This window comes from Erinaceus europaeus, chromosome 23 (assembly GCF_950295315.1).
Source record: "Erinaceus europaeus chromosome 23, mEriEur2.1, whole genome shotgun sequence".
Lineage (NCBI taxonomy): Eukaryota > Metazoa > Chordata > Mammalia > Eulipotyphla > Erinaceidae > Erinaceus > Erinaceus europaeus.
Genome location: NC_080184.1, coordinates 7,882,550 through 7,904,839, shown reverse-complemented (window position 1 = coordinate 7,904,839; position 22,290 = coordinate 7,882,550). Strand labels below are relative to the sequence as shown.

The 22,290-nt window shown below is 41.8% G+C and overlaps 2 protein-coding genes across 7 annotated transcripts in view; one reads left to right on the top strand and one right to left on the bottom strand.

The window, feature by feature from the left end:
• LOC103123871 (zinc finger protein 709-like) overlaps positions 1–22,290 on the bottom strand; it is a 236,158-nt gene that overhangs the window by 52,469 nt on the left and 161,399 nt on the right. The window contains exon 1 of one of the 3 annotated variants that reach the window (XM_060182161.1): positions 15,309–15,404. The exons of the other annotated variants lie outside the window; for them this stretch is intronic. The gene's annotated coding sequence lies outside the window, so the exon portion shown is untranslated. Of the gene's footprint in view, positions 1–15,308; positions 15,405–22,290 lie in introns of those variants that run through there. 3 annotated transcript variants of the gene reach the window in all.
• The window catches only part of LOC132535583 (zinc finger protein 14-like), a 178,921-nt gene that overhangs the window by 103,238 nt on the left and 53,393 nt on the right, over positions 1–22,290 (top strand). The window lies entirely within an intron of this gene.

Genomic DNA, 22,290 nt, shown 5'->3' with positions numbered 1-22,290 from the left:
AAGGCTGTCATGGCTTTTTATTTTTTATTTATTTATTTTTTTATTCTGTGTTTTTTTTTTATTATTATTATTTTTTAGAAAGGATTAATTAACAAAACCATAGGGTAGGAGGGGTACAACTCCACACAATTCCCACCGCCCAATCTCCATATCCCACCCCCTCCCCCGATAGCTTTCCCATTCTCTATCCCTCTGGGAGCATGGACCCAGGGTCATTGTGGGTTGCAGAAGGTAGAAGGTCTGGCTTCTGTAATTGCTTCCCCGCTGAACATGGGCGTTGACTGGTCGGTCCATACTCCCAGTCTGCCTCTCTCTTTCCCTAGTAGGATGGGTCTCTGGGGAAGCTGAGCTCCAGGACATATTGGTGGGGTCTTCGATCCAGGGAAGTCTGGCCGGCATCCTGATGTCATGGCTTTTTAAATGCGTATGCTGCATAGTGCAAGAACTGGCTTTAGGATCCCAAGTCAAGTCCCCACTCCCCACCTGCAGGAAACTTCATAAGCACTGAAGCAGATTTACAGATATCTATCTTTTTCTTCCCCTTTGTATCTTCCCCTCTTCTCCCAATTTCTCTTTGGCCTGTCCAACCACAGCAATAACAACAATAACAATCACAACAACAACAAGGGTAACAAAATGGGAGAAATGGCCTCCAGGAGAAGTGGATTTGTAGTGCTGGCATCAAGCCCCAGCAATAACCCTGGGGACTATAAATCAATCAATCATACACACAAAACAAACAAACAAACAAACAAAAAACAAAGGGTTGTCCTTAATTGACTTGGTATTAGATATAAATGTTTAGTCTAAACACTTGATGTTTCAAAGATGTATTCTGGTTAAGTTTTGATAGTGGGCTTAGATTGTTTAAGCAAGTTAAAATTATAATACTTAAGAGATCATAATCCTTTTATTCTCAATGCCTTAGATACTGATTTGAATTGGGATGTATGCTTACTAATAATTAGGATGTATAAAGCATATTGGAATAAAAATATGTTGTTAGTCATAGCAACTGGGCTGTCACATGTAAACAAGCTTCCAACTTGGTTATAATAATAACTAATTATTGTCATTTATAAAGAACCTGTACTGCTCTTACAGTTCCTACTTCTGATCTTGGAATAGCTGAGACTTTATTTGCACTTCCTGTTAGTCACAACTGAATAACTGCTCTCCATGCTGCCATACAAGCCACACAGTGGTTTCTGAAGTCTCCTGAGAAGTCAAATCAATCTCCCACCTTTCATCTGGTGTGATCTTTCGATCTTTCTTTTTATAAATACTTAATTATATATATACTTATTTTCCATGTTTTGTTTTTATTGTTGTAGTTATTATTATTCTTGTTATTGATGTTGTCATTGTTAGGACAGGAGGGAAGATGGGGGGGGGGAGAGAAAGGCAGAACCTTGCAGACCTGCTTCACAGCATGTGAAGCAATCTCCCTGCAGGTAGGGAGCTGGGTCCAAACTGAGATCCTTAAGCTTGTTCTTGTGCTTTGCCCCATGAACACTTAACTCGCTGGCTTCCGTCTGAATTCCTGGTGGGATCTTCCTTAAGAAAGGGATTTTACTTCCAGTATAATTTCTTTCTTTCTTTTTTTTTTTCCTTACTGGGGATTAATGTTTTACAGTCACCAGTAAATATAATAGTTTGTACATGCATAAAATTACTCAGTTTTCCACATAGCAATACAACCCATTCCAATATCTGATATTTCATTCATAAGTGGGTAGTACCCTTTCTTTTATAAGCTATGAACAATATATGCTTTCAAAATGCTTATAATACTCTAACTAGACTCAGACCTGAAAGGCTAATGATGACACAGTATAGATTCCTTTTTCCCTTTTTTTATATTTATTTATTCCCTTTTTGTTGCCCTTGTTTTATTATTGTTGTTTTTATTTATTTTTTACCAGAGCACTTCTCAGCTCTGGCTTATGGTGGTGCGAGGATTGAACCTGGGACTTTGGAGCCTCAGGCATGAGAGTGTCTTTGCATAACCATTACACTATCTACCCTCAGCACTAATGTTGTTATTGATATTGTTGTTGTTGGATAGGAAATAGAGAAATGGAGAGAGGAGGGGAAGACAGAGAGGAGGAGAGAAAGACAGACACCTGCAGACCTGCTCACCGCCTGTGAAGCGAGTCCTCTGCAGGTTGGGAGTGGGGGCTCGAACCAGGATTCTTATGCAGATCCTTGCACTTGGTGCCACCTACGCTTACCCCTGACTTAAGATACTCTAGATTTATTAATCCCAGATACCTTCTGATCTACCGTTACTTCTTCTCATCCTACTCTCTAGTTATTTAAGTAGCTATACACTAAGTAGTAAATAAAGTTTACCAGTCCAATTTTAATCTCTGGCAAGACCTTAACATAGTCACAACCTGGCAGCTTCCAGTATATACCTTGACAACTGGCTGAGAGTACTCTGACAAATGTAAGCCAAGTAAAAGATAATTTCTAAGATCTCCCTATTGTAGCTAGAAAATAAGCTAATACTAAAAACCTTGAGGTTAACGGAGGCCCTTCTGAAAACTTAGATGTACTTCTTTTCTTCTTTTATTTATTTATTAGATAGAGACAAATGCCCCTGGAATGTGAGTGTTCCACAAAGCAGGAGGTGTTCCCTACCTGTGCTGTTCTTACTTGGTGATTTTTGTATTAATAATCAAAGCCTTGGTGATTTTTCTTTTAATGATCTAAGCCTTATGAGACTATAAAAATAAAGTTCTGCTTAAGTATGACAGAGATGTCTGCTTGAGCTTGATTCAGCATCAACTCACTCGTCTCTCACGCTTCCTCATTCTGTGCCAATGCCTCTCCTCTTTCAGGTTACACTGAAATAACATGCTGGGGTTGGCCTCCGGCACAGGTTGGGGGTTCAGCATGGATGTTCAGCACCTGCAGCCTCTGTCCAGTGGAGCACTGATTGCTTTGCTGTCATTGAGCCCACTGAGATTGACAGTAAACGTAGAATAAGAAAGCTGTTCCTGTGGTCTGGGAGGTGACACAGAAGCTAAGGAACTAGACTCCCAAGCATGAGGTCCTGAGTTGAGTCTCCAGCAGCGCATGTACCAGAGTGATGTCTGGCTCTTTCTCTCTCTTCTCCTATCGTTCTCATTAATAAAATAAATAAAATCTTAAAAAGAAAGAAAGAAAGCTGTTCCTATTTCACCTTTTTGGTGATTAAAAAAAAATTTTTTTTTACATTTATTTATTTATTTATTTTCCCTTTTGTTGCCCTTGTTGTTTATCGTTGTTGTTATTATTGCTGTTATCATTGTTGGATAGGACAGAGAGAAATGGAGAGAGGAGGGGAAGACAGAGAGGGGGAGAGAAAGACAGACACCTGCGGACCTGCTTCACCACCTGTGAAGCGACTCCCCTGCAGGTGGGGAGCCGGGGGCTCGAACCAGGATCCTTATGCCGATCTTTGTGCTTTGCGCCACCTGCGCTTAACCCACTGAGCTACGCCCGACTCCCTTTGGTGATTATTTTTAAACTCCCTTGGTCAGTTGCCCCTCACTACACCCTCGCCTCAGTGGTCTTTATGTTGTTACTCCTTTTGGTTCTGGTTTTAGTCAGGGATTGGTAACTTTCTCTGTGTTTTAGGAATATCCTGCCTCCCAAAATAAGTTGAAAATTTTCATGAACTCATAGCCACTCTTCCATGAAGTGTGCAGAGCTGTGACAATGAGGGTTCCTGTGCCACCAGCTTTTTATAGATGTGGTCAGATTCTAATGAAATTCTGTAAAATGTCACCTGTAAAAGTATTTTGAACAGTGATTAAAATTATAATTAACTGAAGGTAATCATGAATTGATACTTTTGTTTCAAAAAGAGATAACCAGGATGCAGTGATTCAAACCATGAAGGTGGCCTGAGGAAGGGCTCACTGTACAGGGTGCCTCTCTTGCTTTGTGCATGAGCCTGTGTCGGCCTCACTGCCTGTCTCTCTTATCTGAATGAAAATATAAACATGGAGTGACAAAACCAAAGATGGCAATGCCCTGGATTCTCAATAAATAAATTTAAATGAATCATAAAGATGCCTAAGAATTTTTCCCCATTACTTTTTATTATACAAAGTGGAAGCAACAGTTCTTGGGATTTTATTTACATAAGGAGTTGGGACTTTTCTTCTCATTAAATGTAGGCACAGGGACCAAGTGGTAGGTTAAGTGCTCACATTACAGTGCACAAGGTCCCAGGTTCAAGCCCCTGCTCCCCACCTGCAAGGGGAAAGCTTCATGAGTGGTGAAGCAGAGCTGCAGGAACCTCTCAGTCTTTCTGTCCCTCTCTCTCTCCCCACCTCCTCTCTCAATTTCTGTCTCTATCCAATAATAAATAAATAAAATATTAAAAAAATAAATGAAGGCACAAGGCAATCCATTTGAGCACTGATATTTTTTCCCTTTATGATGTCTTTAGTATTAGCTGTGTAGAGACCCAGAGAAATCTAGAGGTATGGGTGACAGAGAGGGAGAGAGACCTGTAGCACAGAATTCCTACTCATGAAGCTACACCTGAAACTGGAAATGAGGGCTGCACTCAGTCTCTTACACGTGTAACCTGTGAGTTCAACTGGCTGTGCCACTGCTTGGACCCCCAAAACAGGAATTAAACATATCTTTCTTTTTTCTTTTTGTTATAGGTGAACTGAATGACTTAGTCATAGTCTGATGTTATGCCTTCCATTTTGTAGACACTGCAGTCATTGTCATTATGCTCTGACCTTTCTCTTTGCCACTGAGGACATCAACACCCATCTGCTCCCAAATTTAAAATGGTGTCAGTATCTCAAATTCCTTTTACAGATATCCTAATTCCTTTAAAAAAAAAAAAAAAATCTTACTTTGGTTTACAGGATGGAACCAGCCTTTCCCTAATGATTGAAGAAAATCTGCCGAGGGCTGACCCCCTACTCACAGGAAGAACTTACCTTGCTCAAACAGACTGAAGGGACCATGCTGAGAAGAAGCAGACCCCTCACCCACATAGGTGGATTTAGTTTTGCCTGCACCAGACACAACCAGCTAGAAATGGATCATAAATCCTATGAACCATGCCATGATCCTTCCCATGGCAGATATAATAACAGGACTCTATACAAGGACCAATAGCCTGTGTCACAGTGGGCCTCTTAGCTCCCCCAACCCCAGCTGGGCTCTCTTGATATTAATGGGTGCTTCTCACCTTCCCCCTTGGCTAATACAGTAAACCTTCATCTGTCTACACTCCTGACTATACTTGCCTCAGTTTCAGCATCTTGTTATTGTTTTCTTTTATTTTTCTCTACAGTGCACTACTAAGCTCTGGCTTACGGTGGTATAGGGGACTGAACTTGAGCCTCAGGCATGAGAGTCTATTTGGATAACCATTATGCTATCTACCCCTACCCCTCACCATCTTGTAATTCTAACATTTTTGTGCAAAAACCTGAAAGGGGATAGAAATCTAGCATTTCCCTTTTGATATTTATTGTCCCACTATTGTAACAATTATAACTGCTAGAAACAGAAAAAATATATATCTGCTATCATTATTTCAGTATTTAGACCAAAACTTTTAACAGATACCGGGTGATGGAACTCTGCAAAAGCCCACAGGTAAAATAAATGTGAGTTCTGGAGGGGAGGGGGGAATTGAATATTCTCCAATGACTTTCCTTGTCTTTCTGATCAAAGCGATTCAATGAATCTGGAGGGAGCATCTCCTACAATACTGTCAAAAGACCCTGCCAGCTATTCCATTTTTAATTACTCTCTTTTTATTTTTTAATTTATTTTTCCCTTTTTTTGCCCTTCTTGTTTTTTTATTGTTGTTGTTGTGATTATTGTTGTTGTTATTGATGTCATCATTGTTTTATAGCTAGCAAAATGGCCGCCTCCCACTATGCGCAGCAACCCTTCTCTGCGTCAGGTCACTGAGGTGAAAAGGGGACAAGAGAGTAAAAGGGAAAAGGAGGAGGGGCTTTCTAGGGCAAAAGCCAGAAGTGGCAAGTCAGGGCAGGATTGACCAGGGGAAGGGGGTGCAGAGAGGCAAAAGGAACGAGAAGGTAGTGTTTCAGCTCTTGTGGAAATGGGCGCTACCCTGAGGGACAACATGACACAATTTCCCAACACTTAAGCCAGTCTTTGTACTTTGTACCATGTGCGCTTAACCCACTGTGCTACCACCCAACCCCCTAATTACTTTTTGAGTTGTATGTATTAATGTTATAGCAGGGAGAAAGCAGAATACTTCACAGATCTTGCATGGACAGTAATAGGACTCAAATTTGGTACTTCAATTTGGTAATAGATGAATCTACAATTGAGATATCTGCCTTATGACTGGAGTAAGAGATGCTTAACTGACTAGAGGAATAAGGAATAAGGGGGTCTGTTCACATCTATTGCTATTTCTGAACGTCCTCTTTTATCCTCTTCTCTCTCCAGGTCCTAATGAAATTGGAGTTTGGAGCTTTCTGGTCATCTTCCCCTAACATTTCTCTTCCCTCTAGGAGTGTGGACCAAATAATTTCAAGTACTAATAATATTTTCTTTTAAGTTTTGTATACAATGGCTCAAAATAAAACATTTTATGATGAAGCATGATTTTCTGTGTCTAAAACAAAGCAAGATCACTGTAAGTGAAAACATTTGTCTTCATGGGTACTGTACAGCAAACCATAACAAAGGGACTTTTCAAAGTTAACCCAATTAACAAATAATGTGTGGGTAATATTAACTATTGATTGTCTTTTTGAACCCTAAGACAGCAGGAACCTCACATCTTCACTATAGAGTCCCTACTTCCCCCAGTCCTGGCACCCTTGGATAGGGCTCACTTTCCCGTATGCTTCTCCCAATCCATACCAAATAATATTGCATCCGCCGATCACAACCTAACCAAAGCAACGATTGCCATCTCAACATGCTTCACCTCAGAGTGTATCCAGAGACTTCACGTGTGGAATGACAACCCTTCAGCTTCATTACTCGGGTGAGACCTTTCCTTTTATAGTACACTCTAATTTCATCTCAGGTAGTTCACTTTCTAACAAAGTCCCATAACCTAGACATATACCAGTTTCTGTGAGAGAGAGCGTATGTGCACACGTACCCATAAACTACTGCAAAATATATACCTGAAAGCAGGATTACACTAGAGTTTGCAGTGAGTACCTCCCCAACACTTCCTCTCCACTATTCCAATCTTGGGATCCATGTTTGCTCAACAAATTGATTGGCTTTGTATGTTAACTCTCTTTTCAATCACCAGGTTCCAGATGCCACCAGGATGCTGGCTAGGCTTCCCTGGATTGAGGACCCCACCAATGTGTCCTGGAGCTCAGCTTCCCCAGAGACACACCCGACTAGGGAAAGAGAGAGGCAGACTGGGAGTATGGACCGACCAGTCAACGTCCATGTTCAGCAGGGAAGCAATTACAGAAGCCAGACCTTCTACCTTCTGCAACCCTCAACGACCCTGGGTCCATGCTCCCAGAGGGCTAGAGAATGGGAAGGCTATCAGGGGAGAGGGTGGGTTATGGGGATTGGGTGGTGGGAATTGTGTGGAGTTGTACCCCTCCTACCTTATGCCTTTGTTCACTAATCCTTTCTTAAATTAAAAATTTAAATAAAAAAAAAAAAAAAAAAGAAAACATTTGTCTTCATCTAACTTTTGATTTTTTTAATTACCTTTATTCAGTGATTGGATAAAGAGAGAAACTAAGAGATAAGGGGCTGATAGAGAAGAAGAGACGTAGAGAGACACATGAAATACTGCTTCACCACATGCAAAGCTATCCCCCTGTAGGTGGGGACTGGAGGGCTTGAAGCAGGGTCCTTGTGCACTGTAACATGTGTGTTCAACCAGGTGCACCACTACCCAGCTCCTCCTTTTAATAACTCAAAATTTTAAGAGTATTTTCTTTTAAGTTTTGTATAGAATGGTAATTCAAAATATTAAAAGGGAGTACAATAAAATCAGTAAATGTAATCAACATTATCCTATTGTATTGTATCATCACCCAAACTCCATTTTTGGTGATGATGTCGTGTATAGATGTTGAACTATAATGTACACATGAAAGAATGTGTTTTAAACTCGGATAGTTCAATAAAGACATCTAAATAAACTTACTTTTAAAAATATTTATTTCCTGGGTGGAGGGTAGATAGCATAATGGTTATGCAAACAGACTCTCATGCCTGAGGCTCCAAAGTCCCAGGTTCAATCCCCGGCACCACCATAAGCCAGAGCTGGTTAAAAAATAAAAAGGTAAAAAAAAAAAAAAAATTATTTCCTTTTGTCGCCCTTGTTGTTTTCTTCTTATAGTTATTATTGATGTCGTTGTTGGATAGGACAAAGAAATGGAGAGGGGAAAGGAAGACAGAGAGAGGGAGAGAAAGACACCTGCTTGCCTGCTTGTGAAGCAATTCCCCTGCAGGTGGGGAGCCAGGGGCTGGAACCAGGATCTTTACACTAATCCTTGCACTTTGCACCAGGTGAGCTTAACCCGCTGTGCTAATGCCAGACTCCCTCTAAATAAACTTCGATGCTCACAGCAATCATTTTAACTTTTCAACACTAATTTTTAAAGTTCTAATTCTTGAATACTTTCTCATGTGTCGAATTTCTGCTCATATTCTTGCCTCCTCTACTCACACACAATACAATCAGAATATTTCCAAGTATAATGAAACTCAGAACATTCATACTGCTTTTTAGATCACATAGAGGCCATCTGACTCTTTATGTAAAGATCAGTTTCCATTACTCTTTGCACAGCTACTATGGACAACTTCCTGATCTATGGAGAGATCTGATTATTACATGACAGTCACTGAATCTGGATGGAAATCTTTAAGTCAGCTGACAAAAGATGAGAAATTCCACTCAAAGGTGAGCAATTCCACTCAAAAATTCCACATTACAACCTCCACTAGGTCCTCTTGTCATCCTTCTTGGACCTGTATTCTCACTCCCCACCCAACTCTGAGTCTTTTACTTTGGAACAATACGCCAATTCCAGTTCAGGTTCTAACACTAGCCTATTTAAACAGTTCTAGTTATTACATATTCTGTTTTCCATAGATGTATGCAGCCCTAATGGAAATAATCTATGAAGTGAGACACAGAATCCTTCCACCTTGTGAGAAAATTTAATCAATGATCAAATAAAAGATAGAGGCTAGATTTTAATCAAAGTCATGTGACCTATAACTTTTTGAAATGACTCATGGGTCTACATACAAGTACTATATGGAACTATTCTCAAGCAACGTTTACAATGGAGAAGAATGAGACAGAGGGAAAAGCTATCAGGGCTGATGTGTTGTGATAATTTACATTGAGAAGGAAGGGGTGATAGAAAGGGAAAGAGAAAAAAAAAAAAAAAAAGAAAGGGAAAGAGATGTGGTCTGAGAGATGGCTCAGTGGATAAAGCACTGAACTCTCAAGCATGAGGTCCTGAGTATCAAGCCCCAGCAGCACATGTACCAAGTGATAACTGGTTCTTTCTCTCTCCTCCTATCTTTCTCATTAATAAACAAAAATAAAAAAAAAAACCTGATCATAAAAAAAAAAGAAAGGGAAAGGGACAAATAGATGCCTGCAGACCTGCTTCACTGTTCATGAAGTGGGGGCTTGAACCAAGAATCTTGCACTTGGTGATATCTGTGCTTAATTGAGAGTGCCACCGCCCAGCGCCTTCTACAGGCATTGTTATGAAACTATGAACACCTCATTCCCATCATGTCTTTTTTTATGAAATATAAATTTTTTAAATGTACAGATGAGTGCATAAACATGATTACATCAAATGTTGATGCCTTGTAATTTGTTCCATTTTCTTTCTATTTTTAAATTTTGCAAAGAACATTGCTTTATACAGTGTTTATATGTAGACTGATGTGTCATTTCAGGTGAGCTAAAAAGTTCAAATGACCAGGATTAAGATGGAATCTACATTTTACTTGATGTCTCTTTAAATTTTCTCACTCAATTGAAAGAATTATATATATCATTTTATGTTTTACTTATATTAATATGTTGCATTAACTTATGAAAGAATATTGGTGGTGGTAGATAGCACAATAGTTATACAAAGAGAATCTCATGCCTGAAGCTCCAAACTCCCAGGGTCAATCCTCCACACCAACATAAGCCAGAGCTAAACAGTGCTCTGATTAAAAAAAGAAAAATAAGTAATAAATTATTGTGTAGTAACTAGCAATGCCTAAATAGACTTATGTTGAACTGGGGAGATAACATAGTAGTAATATAAAAACACACTCCTGCCTGAGATATAAATGCTCCAAGTTTTAGTCCCTAGAACTACCAAAAGCCAAAGTTTAGCAGTGCTCTAGTAAAAAATGATAAAGTAAATAGAATTGGCTGCCATTTGTTGTGGTGAAGCTGTATGCCCTGACACAGTGCTGATGCCAGCCTTGGCGACAGAAGGCTGACAGAGTATGCAGTGATCTGTGCAGGCGCATGGTGGCCTGTAGGTGAATTCAGACTGTGCTGGTGTGCAAGGCATTGTGGGTAGGCTGAATAGACTTAAAAGGACAGCAGCCACCACTCTGGGGTCTCTTTGGCCGCGGCTTCTTCTCCTAGTCAGATGCCTCTCAGCGGAGGTGCTCCAGGCATCCATCTGCCATCTCTACTTCTCCTGGAAACTGAACATGTGTGACTCTGCTAGCCAGTAAGGTTTTAAATCCCTCTACAGCCATGATCAACCTTTACCAGAGCTTATAATTGTTTATCTTATGGGACTAAACTTTGATAACCATATTTAGACTTTATAGACCTAGCGTAGGCTTAACCCTTAACGATAATTGCTTATTTTTCCTTTTACCTGTTTCACCCTAATAAACCATGTATTGATTAAACGAGTTCCCAACTCCCACAGTGAATCCTTCTACGGGCAGCAGCAGCCCCCAACCTAACCCCATTTTATGTTAAGTTTAATTTGCAGCAATTTGTCAGTTTACATTTCTCTCTATATTTGTCATAAGTTTGTCCAAAGATATTCAAGAATAATTCCTTTAGGGCTGGGGACACAGCATAATGGTTATGCAAAGATACTCCCATGCCTGAGGCTCCAAGGTCCCAGGTTCAATCCCCAGCACCACCATAAGCCAGCGCTGAGCAGGGCTCTTTCTTTCCTCTCTATATATCTCTCATTAAAATGAATGAATAAATAAAATATTTTTAAAAAGAATAATTCCTTTGTACATTTACTCTTTGTTATGCCAATTATACCCCTTGCCCATACACTAATACTTACTTAGAAATGTAGACTTGGGACTTCTGAGAGGTGTGGCCTTGAAGTAACAGACACACAGACTGTCTCCCAAAACAACAAAAATTGACAGCTATTTAATTAAACAAACTTCAACTACAGCTGATATATCCATGGAAACAGTGTAGCCTTAGCCACCAAGTTGGAAATACTACTATGATTGCATTCTGACCTCCCTGTGCAGACGACTTCACAAACATGACCCAGAACCTCACCTCTCCAGAGTCCTAACCTGCTAACAAAAGATAGAAACAGACTGGAGGTATGGATCGACCTCTTGATGTCCATGTTCAGTAGAGAAGCAATTACAGAAACCTCTTGCACCCATGAAAAGAACTTTGGTTCATGCTCCCAGAGCAAGAAAAATATAGTGGAAGATCCGCTAGACCCTCTGGACAAGAAATGCCTGTCAGCAGGAATTTGTTTTTTCTGTGCTGTCACTGAAAGAGAAGCAGATCTGGAAAGCACCAGAGAAAGTCAGGCACTGTTAAACTAATCTGAGACGGGGGGGAAGGTCAATATTCATAAGCAGTAGTAGGTGTACATACAGTGACATCTAAAATAAGTGAAGACAGGTCCACTGAAAAAAAAGTGGAGGTACACACACACACACACACACACAGTCACCCACACAAAATCAAGCCTAATCTATAACAGAGCAACAACTATTTCCTCTGCAGAGGACAGGGCCACAGAACAGTAGGGGGAACAGTGTGGAATCATGCCACTATTACCTTAAAAAGTCAAGAGTCATGCGGTAGCACAATGGGTCACACAGGTGGCACAAAGCGCAAGGAGCAGCTTAAGGATCCTGGTTCATGCCACCATCTCCCCACCTGTAGAGGACTCGCTTCATAGAAGCAGTGAAGCAGATCTGCAGGTGTCTATCTTTCTTTCCCCCCTCTCCATTTCTCTCTGCCCTATCCAACAACAACAGCAATGGCAACAATAACAACAACACAACAAGGGCAACAAAAATGGGAAAAATGTCCTCCAAGAGCAGTGGATTTGTAGTACAGGCACCTAGACTCAGCAATATCACTGGTGACAAAAAAAAAAGTCAATAATAAATCACTAACAAAAAATTAAAAAAAAAAAACTATGGGAATGAGAATTCTCCCTGAAATCCTGAATTAATATCTGCACAGAATAAAAACAATAGCTATTATTATTTCTTTATAAATTTATTTTTATTTAAATAGCCTATATTCTCTGAAGCCTACTGAACCAACTCCAGGATGTAAGGATTCTGCTTCCCTAGGAGGGCACAGACCCTGCTTGATGAGCAGCTCTGGCTTCTCCTCACTGACTCCTGTGGCATAGATTGGTCTGCAGAACATAGGGTCTGAGGCAGGGGTCCTCATGTGTGTCCCTGCCCTCACCCTTCTGGAATAGCCACTTGTGACTCTGCACGGCCAGCTCCTCAGCTTATCATTTTGTTGTACTCCAACAGAAATTTCCTTCCAGAATACCATGCTCTGAGAATTTTTTGTACCATCTCTCTGCTCTGTCATACCAACCGTGTCCTTTAAGGGAATATCACTCATTTCTGCCACCTGATGCCAGGGCTCAAAGCCTCTGCTACACCTCCCTTCCCATGTGCTCTGGATATACCAGGGACCTGTGCACCTAGCCTTTACAGCTCTTCCTTCAAACTCCACAGAGATGCTGGGTGGGGAGGATGGAAGTAGGGAGTAATGTGAGAAGAGACTGGGGATCCCTGGGTCCCTCTTTGGGTCTGTGGAGAGTCACCCCAATCTTCTGCTTTTTCTGCTATAACTGCATGTTGGTCTGGGTCTGGCCTCCAGAAACTCCTGGGCCTTCTGATGCTCCTCCAACAGATGCCTGAGAAGGACATCAGTGGTTGCAGTCCCTTATCTCCATCCCAGTCCCTCCCCTTCACTCCATGTTCTGGCACAACCACTCTGGCAGTCCTGCAGACCAGCTGTGAGCCAAGCTGTGAGCACAGAACATGACCCAGGTCCTCAGCTTTGACTGCACCAACTTCTCTACTGTAGAGTGGGAGTCACAGACAGGGCGGGAACACTGACTCATGGGTGTGACCTTAGTCTCAGGAAGAGTGAGAGTATCTGGACCAGGCAAGAAAGTCACTAAAAATGTGACAGAACTATAGGAACTACTTTTCTTGGGTGAGGCTTCATAAGGAATCATGCTATATTTTTTACCAGCTTTATACAGACATTGGGAAAGTTTTGCAAAAAATCAAGCATATTCCAAAGTAAAGATAACACTACAGGAATGTGTCTGCACTTATTCTTAGCTTTAATAATTGTCAACTCATAGCTGATTAAATTTTTTAACTCACCCTCCCAATAGGATAGATTTATGTATTTGGTTAGTTATTTTTAGAAATAATAAATTTTGGGAGGCTGAGCAGGTGGTGCGCCCAGTTAAGGCCATCTGTTGCCATGTGAAAGGACTTGAGTTTAAACTCCAAGTGCCCACCTGCAGGAAGAAAGGTGTATGAGTGATGAATGGTGCTGCAGTCTCTTTCTCGTATTTCTCTCCCCTCTCAGTTTTTCTCTGTGCTATGAAAAAACAATTTTTTTTTTTTTCCCTCTAGGGTTATTGCTGGGCTCGGTGCCTGCACCATGAATCCACCGCTCCTGGAGGCCATTTTTCCCCCTTTTTGTTGCCCTAGTTGTTGCAGCCTCGTTGCAGTTATTATTGCCATTGTTGACGTTGCTTTGTTGTTGGATAGGACAGAGAGAAATGGAGAGAGGAGGGGAAGACAGAGAGGAGGAGAGAAAGACAGACACCTGCAGACCTGCTTCACCGCCTGTGAAGCGACTCCCCTGCAGGTGGGGAGCCGGGGTTTGAACCGGGATCCTTATGCCGGTCCTTGTGCTTTGCGCCACCTGCGCTTAACCCACTGCACTACAGCCCGACTCCCCATAGTGCATTTTTTAAAAATATACTTTTTAAAATATATTTTCCCTTTTGTTGCCCTGTTGTTGTTGTTATTGATGTCATCGTTGTTGGGTAGCACAGAGCTGGGGGCTCACACCTGGATCCTTATGTTGGTCCTTGCGCTTTGTGCCACCTGCATTTAACCTGCTGTGTTACCGCCCGACTCCTCACAGTGCACTTTTATGATCTTAAATAATTGGAAACTTTCCCTAACTATTGAAAAACATCTATGTCCATTATTTGCTGTACAATAACACATTTTAGAACTGAACTAACCAGAACTGAACACACGTGTTCAGGTCACACTGGAGAACACAGCATTAAAATCTAATTACAGGGGGTCAGGTGGTGCTGCACCTGGTGAGAGCACATATTACAATGTGCATGGTCCTGGGTTCAAAGGACCTCGTCTCACCTGCAGGGGAAAGCAGTACACGAGGGGTGAAGCAGTAGTGCAGGGGCCTTTCTGTCTCACTCCCTCTCTAACCCCCCTCTTCCCTCTCTATTTCTGGCTGTCTCTAACCAATAAATATAAAATATTTTTTAAAAGTTTAAAAGGAGGAAAAAAAGAATGGCGATCCACCTCCTTTTCCATAGAGCACACTGTTTAACTCCCCCCCCCCCCCCCGACAGAATCAGGACAGCTCAAGAGGAATCCAGTTCTGGGGCAACGTGGTGACGGTGGATTGACCAGGGAGAGGCCCAGACACACGGCTGCTCCCCAGCATATTATTTTTTTAAAGACATATTTATTTTCCATTTTGTTGCCCTTGTTCTTTTTCATTGTTGTAGTTATTGTTGTCATTGATGTTGTCGATGTTAGATAGGACAGAGAGAAATAGAGATAGAGGAAGACATAGCGGGGGAGAGAAAGACACCTGCAGTCCTGCTTCACTTCATCTCCGGTGAACCCAGAGCCTTACCCGGTCTCTGTGCTGCGAGCCACTTGTGCTTAACCCGCTGCGCTACTGCCCGACTCTGATCCCGGAATATTCTAGCAAGTCTCAAGCAGACCCTCCCAATCTCAGCCTCAATAATCCACACTCACACTCACTCTGAATTTACTGAAGTCTCCTCTCCAACGTCCAAATCATCCGATGAGAGCAGCACTGAGAGAAAAGTAGAGAAAAGCAGTGTCCCAGAAACACAGGATCCATTGCTAGTGTCTCTTACTTCCTTCAGTGTCGGCTGTCACTTTGGAGCACCGCCCACCAACAACCCACATTGGTCCATGTTCACTGTCTCAGAGTTTAATTGGGTGAAGCCCTTGCCACACACAACTACTCTTCTGATTGGATAATGTTCACACCCAATCAAAACCAGAGATTTCTAAGTGACAGCAATGCTGTCCTATCAACTTTTTTAGGGGCTGTGCCTGGAGAACCATTAAGGCCAGAAATGAAATGACTGGCAAAGCTTTCTCTTGCATAATCTAGAAGCTTCAGCTGTTAAAAACCTACAATTCCATCAGCTTCCTCACCCAGTTAGCTTTCTCCTGCTCGCTCTCTTCCGTGCTGCTTGGCCATAAGAGGTGCAGTTCTGTGATCCCGCACCCTGGGGACTTGGTGCTGCTGCTGTGCCCAGCATGCAAACTGCACCCTGCAGCCTGCTCACAGCCTGGCTCCTGGAGTGCAGTGGGCTCCTTTGACCTGGAGGCTGCCTGCTGGCCCTGAGCCCTGCTCTGCTCTGCTTTGCTCTCTGTAGGTAAGTTCACAGACAAACAAGCATAGATGCTTAGTAAGCTTTGGGAGATGTTTAGTGTAGTCTACCTGACGTTGCCACTGAATGGAACAAACATGAATTTGGTGCTTCCAAAAGTGTACAAGCTACTACTGAACTAGACTCATTGTTGAGAAGGAGGGGGTACTTAACTGAGACCATTCTCCATTCCTCCACAGGGGAGTACTAGACTGACTCTGACTTGGAAAAAATTGCAAAAAGAACCAGTTAACATGTTTCAGGGAAGTGAGAAATTATTGGGAACAAGAAGGACAGAAAAAGAGAACAAAATACAAGTCATGTAGCATGTAACCCTCAAGAAAGAGAAAGGAAAGCCAGACACTCCTGGTCTTCCAAGCTCCATAGTCCCTTTGAAGGAAGGACAGGACCCTCAGGGGATGTGCTTCAGCCCTAGTCTTCAGGGGCGCACATTTGCATTTTATGACCTTTTGCAGTTGGGTAGAGAGGCAGTGCTGGTGCTTCTGGCCCCTGCCTATGTCCCTTCTCCTGGCTTCCTGCAGGGTGCAGAGGGAGGGGAGCTGCTTTCCTGAAGTTGCCCTCCAACACACACACCTCTGTCAGGAAAAAGTAGCTGAAATTAGTGAGGCTCTTGGAGAAAATCCAGGACTCATCAATAAACCTTGTTATACAGATGGGAGGCTGATCAAGATGACAGTGAGTCCTAGAACTAGATGATCTAGTGGGTAAAGAAGCATATGAAAAATACATTAAATTATGGGGGTAAATAGCATAATGGCTATACAAAGAGTCTCTCATGATTGAGTCTTCAAAGTTCCAGATCAATCCCCAGCACCACCTTAAGCCATGGCTAAGTACTGCTTTGGAAAAAGAATAATAATATTGGGCATATGTTCACACGTATCCATAAACTAGGGCAAAATATATTATAAAATAATAGGGCATATATTCACACGTATCCATAAACTAGGGCAAAATAAATATAAATAATATATCCATAAAGTAGGGGAAAATGTATACCTGAAAGCAAAAGTACACAATAGTCAGCAGTGAGTACCCCCCAAGACTTCATCTGCACTATTCCAGCCTTTAGGTCCAAGATTGTTCAACAATTTCTTTGGCTTTATGTCAACTCTCTTTTCAGCTACAGTTTCCAGATGCCAGCATGATGCCAACCAGACTTCCCTGGACAGACAACCTCATCAATGTGTCCTGGAGCTCCACTTCTCCAGAACCCACCCTACTAGGGAAAAAGAGAGGCAGGCTGGGAGGAGTATGGATCACCCAGTCAATGCCCATGTTCAGCTGGGAAGCAATTACAGAAGCCAGACCTTCCACCTTCTGCATCCCACAATGACCTTGGGTCCATACTTCCAGAGGGATAAAGAATAGGAAAGCTATCAGGGGAAGGGATGGGATACAGAGATCGGGTGGTGGCAATTGTGTGGAGTTGTACCCCTCTTGTCCTATGGTTTTGTTAATGTCTCCTTTTTTAAATAAATAAAATAATAATAATAATAGATTGAAATAATAAATAGTAGTAGTATTAATGCATAAATTCTCAAGGAGTAAGAATGGAAATTCTAAATTACTATGGAACAATTTAATCTAGTACACTTGCTTTAAATTAGTCATGGAGATAAGAATTTAGGTGGCAACTTCTAGCAATAGTAATGGAAGGAGAAATTACTTACAGTACTACTGTGTGAAACTACCCCTTAACTTACTATTGCATGTGAGCATGATGTTTTTATAAAACCCTATTATTTCTAGGCCACCCTTCAGTTCTAACATCTGATTTTGTGATAATGTCTAGCTAAAATTATGTAATTCAAATATAACATTAATATCTTAAGTCATATATAATGTAATCACCTTACATTCATCTCAGGTCACAGTACTTAGTGATTGATCTTTGGAAATAACTGGGGATAAGAGGTAGTGGCATAGTGCCAGACCAATAATACTGTCTTAAGTTTTGCAATATACTGTGTTTTATGGTACGGTTTTTATATAGTGAAGCAATAGTCTTGCTGGAAAACAAGGCAAGTTTAATAGTAAAACATTTAAAGAATGACTCTCTCTAGATAACAGATAGCAAGTAATCTTTCATAACTAGATGATCTAATGAGTGAGGAAGCATATGAGAAATATATCAAATCAGTGTTCCTGATTGTCTCCTTAGGACCTGCTCATGGACAGATGACTTCCCACTAGAAGAATGTTGCTGAGAGCCAGGAGTCAGGGCAGAGGAAGGTGAGTGAGGGTCCCCAGTGCTGGCAGTTGGAGGGGCTGCTTCAAAGAGGCAGGAATGTGGCTGGAAGCAGCCCTGAGGCTGAGGACTCTAGCTGAGAACTCCACATCCTGACATGAGCCCCTGCCTTACTTAGGCCGCAGGAAAGAGTCCCCAGATCTGTATTGTCCCCATGTGGTAGACTGAACACCAGACTCTGCCCTCAGCCTCCAGCATTGGTTCCCCTGGGGTCCAACCTGATTCTCCGCAGACCAGAGGTGGAGTTGAGTCCTGTTCTGTCCTTGAGTGAGGGTGCTGGCTCTGCAGTCAGTGCTGTGTCCCGGGTGTGGAACCAGGAAAGACTAAAGACCTCAAGCAGACTGGGAATTCAGCACTGGTGCTCATCAGCCTGCAGCTTCCAGCTCTGTCCAGTTGATTATTTTGCCTTTATGAGGCCCATAGTTTCAGTAAATGTAGAATAGGGGTGGGGTATGCAGTGGTGCACCCAGTTGAGCACACACATTACCATGCACAAGACCCTGGGTTCAAGCCCTAATCCCCACTTGCAGGGGCAACTTTATGAGTGGTGAAGTAGGACTGCAGGTGTGTATCTTTCTCTCCCCTTCTCTACTTTCTCCTTCCCTCTCAGTTTCTCTTTGTCTTATTAAATAAAATAGATTTTTTAAAAAGGAAAAACTGGCACTAGCTTTTGGTGGTGTGTTGTATTGCATGGGGCCTTGGATCCTTAGGAATGAGAGTCTCTTTTGAAAAACTATTATGATAGCACCTTTTATTTTTTAAATTTTTTAAATTTATTGTCTTTATTTATATGATCAAGAAAGCCAGAAATCAAGAGGGAGGGGTGATAGAGAGGGAGAGAGACAGAGAGACACCTGCAGTCCTGCTTCACCACTCATAAAGCTTTCCCCCTGCTGGTGGTGGTGACCTGGGAATCAAACCCGGGTCCTTGCACATTGTAATACATGCACTCAACCTGGTGTGCCACCACCTGGCCCCAGCACCTTTCTTTTTAATGTATTATGTATTAAATGGTAACACAGGGAAAATCATAGGGAAAGAGATAGAGAGGAAAGGGAAAGAGAGAGACCTTCAGATATCTCAGTTGTAGGTATCCCCCTTAACACTCTTAAAGTACCAAGTTTCATCCTGGGACTGCCTATGTCAGAGCTGAGCAGCATTCTGTTCTCTCCCTCCCCTAAAATTAATAGATTTGAAAAAATGCTTAACAATTGAAGGGTCTTTTGACAATTCTTGAGGAGCCTCTCTCATTCAGATTCATCAGTTATCTCTGCTAAGAATGAAAATAAAACTCTTTGAGGAATATTCAGTTTTCTACACCTGATCTTAGCACAAAAAGCCCAGAGAATCAGTAAACATTCAGTTTCTTTCTCTAGATGTGAATTTCTCTTAACTGTGGATTTTGTAGAGTTTCATTAAGTGGTTCAATCTTAGCTAAACGTTCTGGAATAATTCCTAATTAATGGCAGCAGATTTTATATGTTTGGGGCTGTTAGAACAATCTGACAAACACACACACACACATACACACATACACACACACACACACACACACCTTATTCCTTTGACCCAAAGTAAGATGTTCTCTAAAGGATTATGGTATCTATTAAAGAAATGATAGATAATTGAAAGCCAGTGTCACATTTAGGATCAAATGGGTGTTCGTGTTGATCTCTACAAAGGCAAAGATAAAGGTCAGAGCATGATTTTCATTGCTACTGTGCCCCCTAAATGGAGAGCACAGCATCAGAGACTGTGATCAAGTCACTCAGTTCAGGGACATCTTTGAACCTATTCCAAGTAATGAGATATGCTAGATTCTGTTTGAGGTCCAGACATTAGCACACCTAGTTAAGTTCACAAGGCTAGCTGAGCAAGGCCCTGTGTTAAAACTGTAGTTCCCAGCTGTAGGGGAAGCTTCACTAGTGGTGAAACAGTACCACAGCTCGCTCTCTGTCTCCCTTTCCCCCCCCCCTCTACCCAGGCTCCCCACCTGCAGGGGAGTCACTTCACAAGCAGTGAAGCAGGTCTGCAGGTGTCTGTCTTTCTCTCCCCCTCTCTGTCTTCCCCTCCTCTCTCCATTTCTCTCTGTGCTATACAACAATGACATCAATAACAACAACAATAACTACAATAAAACAACAAGAACAACAAAAGGAAAATAAATAAATATTTTTTAAAAATAGAAAAGAAGAATGCAGTCACTCCAAAATATAACTGTGCTGGAGATAAAACAAAAAAACACATAACAACAACACCACCACCAACAACAAAAAAAAACCACCATGTTCCAGGAGGTAGCGCAGTGGATAAAGCACAGGATTCTCAGCCATGAGGTTCTGAATTCAATCCTTGGTACACATGTACCAGAGTAATGACTGGCTTTTTTTTCTCTCTCTCTCTCCTCCTATCTTTTTCATGAATAAATAATTATTTAAAAAAGCACCAATTGCATTTTTCTTCTGGAAAAAACAACACACAGATAAAGGAACTAAGAGATAAAGCAGAATGTGTAGTGGGGGTCAGTGAGTGCCTTTAGTACAATGCTTCCTCTGGGGAGATAGTGTATTCTGCAAACAGTGATGTAAAGTTCACACAGTATTGTGGGTTTTGAATCCTCATGGAGAGGACTATGTAAAGTTTCAAAATGCTTAGTTTATATATCTACATCAAAGTGTAAGCCAGAGGACAACATATGTTTATAACACTATAGTGGTTATCCTGGGGGGAAACCTGGATTTGAGGGTGGGAAGGACAGAACTATTGTAGTGGGCATGGAGCTGAACTATATCCCAGTAAATTTATGATCTTATAAATACAAATGAGGTATAAAATAAAATATAGACAACAAAACCAATCATAATGGTCAGCATACTTAATAAATACTTACCTCATTAAAAAGAGGAAGGGCAGGGGTAGACAGAATAAGTGTTATGCAAAGAGAATCTCCCTATGGAGGTTTTCAAGTCCCAGGTTCAATGCCCTGCACCATCCTAAACCAGAGATGAACGTTGCACTGCCAAAAAAAATTCTCTCAACAATATTTATATACCTTTCCCATATTTGGGAGCTACTCTCTTCCCTGATCCAGCTTTCTGGTCCTTCTTCCAGCCATGACATCACTTCTCCAGACAATAGTTAAGATCCACCTGCATATCAGATTTCAGGCTCAGGCATAAAGAAAAAATAAAAAATACTAGTACAGCCACATGCCCTTTGGAATATAACTAAAATATGCCTACTAGCTATCTATGATATGGAGACTCCCCCAGTCTTCATCTATACTATTCCAGCCTTTAGATCCATGATTGGGCAACAATTTGTTTGTCTTTGTATGTCTTTTTTTTGTTTGTTTTTGCCTCCAGGGTTATTGCTGGGGCTTAGTGCCTGTACCATGAATCCACTGCTCCTGGAGGCCATTTTCACCCCTTTTTTGTTGCCCTTGTTGTTGTAGACCTTTTTTTGTGGTCATTACTGTTGTTGTCGTCGTTTGTTGTTGGATAGGACAGAGAAATGGAGAGAGGAAGGGAAGACGGGGAGAAAGACAGACACCTGCAGACCTGCTTCATCACTTGTGAAGTGACTCCCCTGCATGGGGTGCCGGGAGCTCAAACTGGGATCCTTCTGCTGCCCTTATGCTTTGCGCCAGGTGCACTTTTTGCCGCTGTGCTACCGCCTGACCCCCTGGCATTGTATGTTAACTCGCTTTTCAACCACCAGGTTCCTGATGCTAGCTGATGCCAACCAGACTTCCCCACCAATGTGTGTTGAATCTCCGCTTCCCTAGAGCCCTTCCCTACTAGGGAAAGAGAGAGACAGGCTGGGAGTATGGATTAACCTGTCAATGCCCATGTTCAGTGGGGAAGCAAGTAAAGAAACCACATCTTTGACCTTCTGCATCCCACAGTGACCTTGGACTCATCCTCCCAGAGGGTTAAACAATAGGTAAGCTATCTGGGGAGTGGATGGGATACAGAGTTCTGGTGGTGGAAATTGTGGGAAGTTGTACCCCTCTTATCCTATGGTTTAGTCAGTGTTTCCTTTTTTATTTTTTTAATTACCTTTATTTATTTATTG